The 8,094-nt window shown below is 39.0% G+C and overlaps 1 protein-coding gene and 1 pseudogene across 3 annotated transcripts in view; both read left to right on the top strand.

The window, feature by feature from the left end:
• The window catches only part of LOC148741234 (GFP-like fluorescent chromoprotein amFP486), a 164,959-nt gene that overhangs the window by 22,527 nt on the left and 134,338 nt on the right, over positions 1-8,094 (top strand). The gene's annotated exons all lie outside the window — the stretch shown is intronic.
• LOC148741243 (uncharacterized) lies at positions 4,936-8,071 on the top strand (annotated as a pseudogene). The gene is made up of 4 exons (XR_015991263.1): positions 4,936-4,999; positions 5,581-6,835; positions 7,024-7,389; positions 7,640-8,071. The product of XR_015991263.1 is annotated as an uncharacterized LOC148741243 (transcript).

Genomic DNA, 8,094 nt, shown 5'->3' with positions numbered 1-8,094 from the left:
TTCAGTTCTTTCAGCGCAAAGTGTTTTTCACTCTTTGTTCCTTTTCTTTTAATTTATGATTTTGGCTTAGCGAAAGATTATAGAATAGATCATTTAAGCAATTTGTTGAGCCCTCTCGAGTCCTTCTTGTTAGCCAGCATGTTAAATTATTTTATAAAAAAATTGAGATAGTCACCGGCGTGTGCTCTCATTGGTCAATTGGTGAGTTTAGACGAGAGAGAGAGAGAGAGAGAGAGTGTGTGTGTGTGTGTGTGTGTGTGTGCGCGCACGCGCGTGTGGACACAGTTGTGACGTCACGCTTTTTGTGTTTACCGACACAATTTTAAAACACAGTTCAAAGTCAAGGGTTTCGCGAGCTCCCACGACGAGATTGAGTTTGGGATTGGGAGAATGTTCGAAATTCATGCAAGCCTTTGAATGCGTCCCGGGTTTGTGCAACTTTCCTGAATTCTTCCAAACCACCCTTGTATGTAAATAAGAGTATGCAAGCGCAGAAAAAGTTCTCTACAGCTTAAATATTCGTCAATTACAAGACAAAAAGGCCACGAGAGTGAAGTTAATCTAGTAATAGCACTGTACAATTTTAAAAAATGTAAATTTGATCGTCCGGGTGGGCGTGGTCATGATTTTGTTGTCTGATTGTCCGGATGAGTGTAGTCCGGAGAAGGACCGGTAGTGGCAAGGTGACATAGTGACTGACGTTTCGACAATCTGTGCGGAAGTCATAATCAGAGTCAAGTGAATAGTTGTTGTCAGTCGAATGACGGTAAGTCTGGTTCGTACAAACTGACTGGTCAGTTTTGCCGAGATTTTATTAACTGTAAGACTCAATTGGAGTGGTCGTGAGTGATCGGTTTCGATCAGTCCATAAACTTAGGTCGTTCTGTTAGGTTCGTTTGTAATATTAACGTCGTTTGTATAGTGCTGGTAGTAGTTGACACCTGTTGAGGAGAGTCAGTCGTTGAAAATAGTTAGTGCTGTAGGTTAGGCATTAGGCAGAGTCCCAGTCAAAGGAGTGGCTCGTAACTCAATGATATTCAGCGGTGTGATTGTTGACATCACATGTTTCTTGTAGATCACTGCACTCGAAGCCTCAAATTTTCAGTAATGTGGAGAATTTTATGTAATGTTAATCACTGTACCTCAATTCAAAGAACGAATGATAGAAAACTGTCGGAGCTGTTACAGAAACAAAACAATGAGAATAGAATGGAATTTGTGAGAACCACCTTCCTTTGAACAGAGGAACACAAATCACTTCTCCTCTTTTTCCAAGAACAAAGGAATCCTCCTTGAGATTACGTTATAGGTGTTTTGAAAAAGTGTGTACTAAACATTTTAGAAAAAGCTTTTTTGATAGACTGACTTTTAAAAATAAATTAGCAAGGTAGCTTTTTACATTATAAGCGCTCGTTTTCAAATGAATTACTTAATCTTATCCGGTAACTTTTGATATGTAGGTATTATAGACATAAAAGGCTCCTCTATCCTTGTTCCTCACCAACGTGTTTCACTTTGGTGTTACCTGAGCGAAGGTTTACACGAGTAACAGTAAGGGTTTCATTGAAAATAGCTTTTTTACCAATAGCTCAGTGCTCGAACCCAGTCATATATCAGCTGAATTTTAATTAGCGGCGGTAACAGATCAACAATGCAGCGACAGTGATGAATAAATTTTTGCACAGCCTTGTCAACTAGAAACTAAACGTTTCTGTGCACCACTTTACATTTTTACTTACACTCCGGATTTGGAAGAAGCTAAGTAGACTGGACAGAGGGGATTGTAAAATTTATCTTAGTTTTAACAGAACAGAACAGAACAGTATAACACATGGTTAAAGGATCATTATTTTCGCTGACGCACGATTAATTGAGCGTGTTTTAAGTTGTTCCTTACTAATTTTCGTGACGAAAGAAACTCAATCGCTGTCAAAAGGGCAAATAAAGTTAAATTTTGATGAGCACGAAGACTGTTGCGGCAAATTGTATGTGTCAAAATAATTACGTTACACAAATTAGATTTTTAGTCAGTTATATATCATTGACTTTGCAGATAATTTTTATCATTCTTTGTGAAATATCCGGTGTAACGCAAACCTGAAGTATACTACCATCGAATAGACGCGCAATTGAGATAAAAAGAAAATCGCCTGCTCACGGCAATGCTGTGGTGCCAGACGAAGCTACCTGTTGTGATGCATGGGACATGCCTTACAAACACAATGATTGTGCTATTCGGTATTGCTGCATTCGTTGATAAAGCTATGACGCTTTCAAATATGTGAATTCGAAATTTACACTGATAATGGTTGGTAAAACATATGCTACTGAGTACATATCGAAGTATATTCTGGCAACCAGCTAATACAGATACGGAATTGCGACATCGAGCAAAGTACTACAAGAGCTAGCTGTATGGTATCAGTAGCAATATTCCTTGCTTTTATTGGTCTCGAGCGACATAATCTTTTCCTTTATCAAGGCCGAGTAATAGCATAACACGATAGGATCGGAGAAAATCGCTTGTAACAGTCACACGGTTGTGTCATGATCGTGTACAAGCACTGAAACGCGACAATAACATGGCTGGGGTTCTAACTGGGTTATATCGTATCAATTCCAAAATAAAATGCAAACAAAAAAATTATTTGGAAACAAAAAACTTTCGACATCTGGATCAAAACAGTGAGATCTTGAATCACAAAAAAAGTTCCTGAACTTTTTTCAGGCCTTATTTCCAATACTACGTAAGTAGGGTTCATTACTGGGAGGATCACTTTCATGCATTTCATGAAACCGCAGTACATGATTTCCATATATTCAAATTCATATATATGAATTCCATATATTCAAATTCATCGAAAAGGTCCTTTCATAGACATTTTGTAGAGAAATAAAGCACGGAAAATACCGTGACCAAACGAAAAACGAAAAAAATAACTAACCACGGAAAACGAAGATTTCATGTATTATGTTGAGCGACACCGTCTTAAACACGAAAGCTGTGCCACCTGTGGTAGCATAGTTTGTAACACATAAGAATTGATCTAGTGAAGATCATCACCCATAAAAGTTGCCTTGAGTCTACAGATAATTCACGAAGAGAAATTTAGGGAGCTACGCGTTATGGCTGCTTTCATGGTCCAAGGGGTGAACGATACTCGACTAACTATGGACTAACGCATTCGATGACGAAGTTTTATCTAAGTACATAGGTACATACATAAAAGGGGGGTGAACCACTTCTAAACTGGTCCTTCTTTCTTCACTCCCAATTGCACTTTTCCTCATCCAAAATATCCTGGGAATGGGACCTTCCCAAACTGTTCCAGTGTTGTATAACTGCATTACTTCGGATCTCATTTCCTCGCCTATGCATGTGGAGTTGAGAGCGGCAACATCTCTCGAATAAGTTGCCATTCTACAATTCCTCAGTTACTTCATAGTTAATCGATTAACGGCTATGGTTACTTTTGGCGATATACTATATTCCTATGATTGTTTCGAAGTATGTGAAAAATAACAGGAGAAAAGTCGTGTCATACTTACCGTCCTTCAATTTGTTTTGAGCGTTTTGTTTTCGGTTTCAATCTTATTTACCTCCAGTTCATGCAAAAAGAGAGCTAAATACCCCCATCGAATAAAATATAGGAAAAAATTTATTTTGATTGGTGCTCCGGCGTTTATTTATGGTCGAGCCGACAATCAATCGCACACTATTGAATGGCACTTCTGTCATACCGCTGATATTAAATCTGTTTGGAGATTTTCAAAGGAAGCGCACCGATTTAACAAAGCGAAGATGAATGCCAAAGAACGAAATGAAAACAGCTGTTTTCCTTGATACTTGTCATAATCCAGGCACACTCTTTCAATCTTGATTTCAACATCTGATGCGATGCACACGCCAAATTTATTTCTACAATATTATACACATATCAGGAGCATTAACCGATGAGTCGAAATCGGCCGTAGCGTGACAAGGAGCGATCAAAACTACAACAGCACAAAGCGTGACATGATTTAATGAAGTGGCGAACTCTTAAAAGAAATACGAGGAAACTAAAAAAGATTGAAATCAGCGAGGTAATTCTTTGCCGATTCTTCGCTTTTGTGATTGAGAAGCGATGGCGTAAATCTTCATATTGTAATCATCCTCTAAGATTATCAACGGGAACAATTATGTCACATCATCAAAAAAGAAAAAATCAAAACCTGAAGTAAGACCGTGATTCCTGACCAGAGAAAATGTGGACGGAACCATCCCTCATATCAGATTTCCGTGTATTTTGGGCCATGCGGGAATGTTGATTGTTTGGCTGTCGGCCTTGTTCTCGGAAGCAAATGTAAACTAAGAAAACACTAAATTGCGTATCACTACGCGCATAGTTGCCAAGGAAACTTGTAATGATTCACTCACAAGTCACTACCGTGATGAATCATTAAGCCTGTTTGGATAAGATTTCATTCACTTGCCCGACAGGCACTTTAATTTTGTCAAATCCTTTGATCAACGCATTGTTCAAATATAAAAATCTGCTATTTTTGTCATTTTTGCGTGGATTTTTTTCTTTAAATGTTATACTATAGCATCCGTAACAGTAAAAAACCGCTATGTTATGGCAGCTGTTTCCTAAATCTCAATTCTTGATCCATGACGTAATTATTCGATTCTTCAGTTGCTAAAAATAATTTTCGGTAAAATTCCCAAAATGATAACGAAATTGTTTATATCGGCAGCTCAGCGACCAATGAGAAGGGAGTTACCAGCAGATTTCTAAGAAACCGGATGATGCAGATTTCAGAGAAAGCTAAAGAGCTCAAATAGGCTGAGGTTGCAATTCACATTTGGATAACGACACACGGACGTTCGAATCCTTTTCTAATATATTCGTGGAGATAATAATACCATATATTGGCAAACTATTGAGGGCAATGGATGAGACAAATCAAGTGAAAGAATCGAAGCAAGAGGTCTTCTTCTTAACAAACATAAAAGGTTCGATCAAGTCGAAGTGGAGAGGACTTCTGACTCTGTTCGTCGTGGCTGCATGTTTTGTTATGATAATACTGATACTACTACATAAAAAATCTCTCGCAAATGTAGGTGAGTATAAGAAACTATTTTGTTTGTAAAGGATCGTATTTTGCACAGAACTATACAGCAATCACGGCCATAATTCCCTGAAAACTTAACTGTTAGCGTGAGAGTTGGTCCACATTTTTTATACAAATTAACTTGTTCACAAATACCTTGTTTCAGTAACTTGAATGACCTTTCATCCGATCTTAGTCCGCGTCGATAGTTAATTGTTAAAGTTGTGAAAAGAACAGCGATGGCTATCAGCAGTTTCAGCTTATTTACGACAGTGAACTTGAGAACGCGAAAACTGCTTCGATAGGCATTTTGCAAATACCGATTTTACCTTAATATATGTCTCTCGGTTTGGTGGGATGAATTATTAAAGTAGGATCTCCAGAAAATTCGCCAAAGTGAAAAAGAAAAATACATCATCCGTCTGGAGTTTTAAGGTTTCGTTTAAAAAATATTGATCCGTCTCGTTTCTCCTTAATTAACAGATGCACCATCATCGGCGACAAGTCTTAACTGCCGTCAGAAGCCATTTTGCGATGGAAATGCCACTTGCAAATCAAATCACCAAAGATGAGACTCATTTCTATTGCGTTTGTAATAATGGCTTCCAAGGAGATGGATTTTCATGCAAGGACGTTAATGAATGTGAAAGGAATACTGCCGCATGCAGCCAGCGTGCACTTTGTATAAATTCCATCGGCTCGTACGATTGCCGCTGTTTGAGAGGATTCCACGGAAACGGTTACTCTTGCGAGGATATCGATGAATGTCAGAGCGAAATACACAGTTGTAACGACCATGCAGTGTGTGACAACACTGTAGGCTCCTATAAGTGCAGTTGTTTCGATGGATTTGATGGCAATGGACGGTCTTGTTACGACATTGATGAATGCAATACTAATACTCATAACTGCAGTGTTCATGCATCCTGTAGTAACACTCAAGGCTCCCACAAATGCAGTTGTCAGGAAGGATTCCAAGAGGATGGACAGTCTTGTCATGACATCGATGAATGCAAGACTAACACACACGATTGTAGTGTTAATGCATCTTGTAGTAACACAGTCGGCTCCTACAAGTGCAGTTGTCTGGGAGGATTCCAAGGCAATGGACGGTCTTGTCATGACATCAATGAATGCATTACAGATACACAAAACTGTAGTGTTCATGCACACTGTAAAAACACCGTCGGTTCTTACAAGTGCAGTTGTCTGGAAGGATTCCAAGGCAATGGACGGTCTTGCAACGACATCGATGAATGTATTACAGATACACACAACTGTAATGTTCATGCATCGTGCAATAATACCATAGGCTCCTACAAGTGCAGTTGTCTGGAAGGATTTAAAGGGGATGGACAGTCTTGTCATGACATCGATGAATGCAAGACTGACACACACAAATGTAGTGTTCATGCATCTTGTAATAACACTGTCGGCTCCTACAACTGCACTTGTCGACGGGGATTCTCAGGAAATGGACTCTACTGTCATGACATTGATGAATGTGGCGATGGAACCCACAAGTGTAATAGGAACGCGGAATGTAAAAACATTATGGGCTCTCATGAATGCATGTGCCGTTCTGGGTTTTATGGCGATGGCTATGTGTGTCGAGATGTTGATGAGTGCGGCGATGGAAGTCATCCTTGCAGCCCTTACGCCAGGTGTGTAAACATCGTAGGATCGCACAATTGCATATGCAACCACGGGTATCGTGGAAATGGACGATCATGCAATGGTAAGCATACAATTATCAGTTGACGCGCTATAAAACGGTAGTCCATGGCCTCTACTATTAGGTTTCTTATTTTGAAACTCCAGTCATGTAGTGGAAGAATAAGAGCGTGATTTTATCTAAGGTTACTGTTCGTTTACCATTTTATCACTGGATAAGAGAGATGATTAACCTACTTAATTCCTTCGTAGATATCAACGAGTGCAAGGAAGGGACAGCTCAATGCAGTTCAAAAGCAAGTTGCACGAATACCCCTGGTTCTTTCAGCTGTAAGTGCATTGTGTGATACCGAGGCGACGGAAAATATTGCCACGATAATGACGAGTGCAAAAATAGTCGGCCTTGTGGCTGGAATGCAAATTGCAGAAACACCGATGGTTCCTATACATGCAGTTGCAATTCCGGCTTCCGTGGTAATGGTTTCTCGTGTTATGATGTGGATGAGTGTAAGGAGTGTATCCACAATTGTCACGTAAAAGCTAGTTGCATTAACACCTGGGGATCATATAGTTGTTCCTGCGAGAAAGGATATCTTGGAAATGGCAGGCAGTGTAAGGGTAAGCAAGCTGTCCTACACTTGAGCCCTCTAAGTTTTTTCGCTTTAATCAAAAGGTTATTACTTAACATAAAGATGAAGTAAACTAAATTTATAGGCTATCATTTTATTGTGATAGGGGTGGCATGTCTATCACCTCAGCTGTTTCCATAGCCCCGCAAGTGTTACATCTTTGAGTACACCTACGCAAAACTACATGTATAAACAATGCTGGTCGAGGCTTTTTGACACTGTTTTCTTTTGTTTCGCAGCTTCTTCTGCTGGACGGCCCTACCCACTCATCGGAATTTTTTATTTGGCACTATCGACACTTTTATATTGTAATTACTTTGTTAGTGTGTAACTGAGAGAAGGAATAAGTTGAATATTTTAACTTAAAGTGTCTTATACATTACATTCAAAATACCATTCTATTTCATGACTCTTGAATTTTAAGCAATCTTATAGAAAGGTGAAATCTGATCCCAAATTAAGGCGAAGAAGATGCCCAATTTTGAATTTTTTCTTAAATAAGAAAGATACACTTTGCATTGCCATATATTTACATTTAAGTCTGATGATTCATTTAACTTTTTTTCCACTTTTACTGTGGGTGACTCAGGCACCAGCTAATTACACACGAGCCCTAAACATGTCGTGCTTTAATTCTTACCATGATTAAATAAAGGATCATACTTAATTACTTATGTCTAAAGACAGATTCCCG

Source organism: Stylophora pistillata, chromosome 1 (assembly GCF_964205215.1).
Source record: "Stylophora pistillata chromosome 1, jaStyPist1.2, whole genome shotgun sequence".
Taxonomy (NCBI): Eukaryota; Metazoa; Cnidaria; class Anthozoa; order Scleractinia; family Pocilloporidae; genus Stylophora; species Stylophora pistillata.
This window is presented reverse-complemented; position numbering and strand designations above follow the sequence as displayed.